The sequence below is a fragment of the Amphimedon queenslandica genome, unplaced genomic scaffold (assembly GCF_000090795.2).
Source record: "Amphimedon queenslandica unplaced genomic scaffold, v1.1 AMPQUscaffold_5281_Cont22746, whole genome shotgun sequence".
NCBI classification, from domain to species: Eukaryota; Metazoa; Porifera; class Demospongiae; order Haplosclerida; family Niphatidae; genus Amphimedon; species Amphimedon queenslandica.
This window is the reverse complement of record NW_003554413.1, coordinates 1-1,654: the sequence shown is the minus strand read 5'-3', so window position 1 is coordinate 1,654 and position 1,654 is coordinate 1. Positions and strand designations below refer to the sequence as shown.

General features: G+C 33.1%; 1 long non-coding RNA gene across 1 annotated transcript; it reads left to right on the top strand.

Annotated features, from left to right (window-relative positions):
• The first annotated feature begins 636 nt into the window (after positions 1-636).
• Positions 637-884, top strand: LOC109592427 (uncharacterized). Its single transcript, XR_002190345.1, has 3 exons — positions 637-670; positions 715-780; positions 854-884. It is a non-coding gene; the product is annotated as an uncharacterized LOC109592427 (long non-coding RNA).
• The last annotated feature ends 770 nt before the right edge of the window (positions 885-1,654 follow it).

Here is a 1,654-nt window from a genome sequence, read left to right as displayed (position 1 = left end):
TTAAAATAATTTATGTATAATATATTATTTAGGTGATCCAGTGGTTAATGATTTAACGAGTACTGTAATGACAAGTACTTCCATTATATTAACATGGAGTCCACCAACTGCTGTAGTACCAATTAGTTATAATATTAATAGGAGATGTAGGAGAGTATGTGAATCATCAGTCACTAGTAATAGTGAAACATCAGTTTCATCACCACATACTTCAACTGGTATACCTCCTTACAGTCAATGTGGCTTTGATCTTAGTGGAGTATATGGAGCTGAGTTAGCTTATTTGATTACTAATTATCTTGTTACTACACTCTCAACTGGTAAGTCAGTGAAGAATTATTGAAATTTATTATTAGTCCTTTCTCTATAGCCCCTACTGCACCAGTGGGTGATATTATATTCTCATCAGTAGAGTCAGTGTCAATGACTGTCTCATGGGATGAAGTACCTTGCAATGGAAGGAATGGACCAATCACTGGATACTACCTCACATACACTAACATCACTTCAAACACTAGTTATACTGTTAATATCACTGGAGGAGACAACAGAATGTATAATCTCACAGGATTAATACTATATACTAACTATACTGTGAGTATAATACCTTATAATTATAATATGAATGGACCAGCTAGACAAGAAATACAATCAACTCCTGATGAATCAAGTAAAATTTTAAATAAACTTTATTACTTTAAAAAATATTTACAGAACCAAGCATTGCTACTGATCTCACATTGGCCACTATTTTAGCATCATCAACAAGTAAAATAATTGGTCAGTTTATATAAAAGCAATATTAGTAAACATATCACTATTAATACATGCATTAATCAGTTTATGTTTTTAGTTTCATATTCTACTGAGACAACTACCACGACTACTGCATTGACTACTCCATTGACTCATAGGCGGTTGCAGGCCTGGGCATTAGGGGGCAATGCCCAGGTTGACTTTTTGACCAATAATTATATTCATGATTCTGGTGTGGGCATCCAGTGTAAACTGTGGTAGTTCAACAGGCTTCTTTGTTGTTTTATGCTAAGAAATCATCTCAATGAAGTTATAGATCAGTATTGTCCATTTTCCTTGCAAAATTGTATGGAACCACACCCACTCCACACCCACTAATTATTGATGCCCAGGTCAAACCAAATTTCTGCAACCGCCCATGCATTGACTACAGTGTCAACTACTGTATTAGTGAAAAATGGAGGAACTATTACTGGATGGATAGTTAGTGTGACAGCATTAGCATCACTATTGGCTGTATCTATAATCATTATACTGGTACTGGTTGTGTATATAAAAAGAGCTAATATCAAGCAAAAGAGGTACATGTTTTTGCTATAATTAATGTTAAAATTTGTAGTAGTTTACAATTCCATAGAAAACCAGATAAGGAGATTGAAATGGAATGCAGTCCAGCTTATACTACAAAGTTAGTTAAACTACTGATTATCAGATTGTGTTCATATTATACACACCCACACATATACAGTACTGCTGATGATCTATCAATGAAGGATAGTCCAACATACATGTATGCTACAGTACAAGAAGCACAGTCAGTTATATAAAATATTATTATTATTATTATTATTATTATTATTATTATTATTATTAATAGATCAACTGATGAGCCAATATA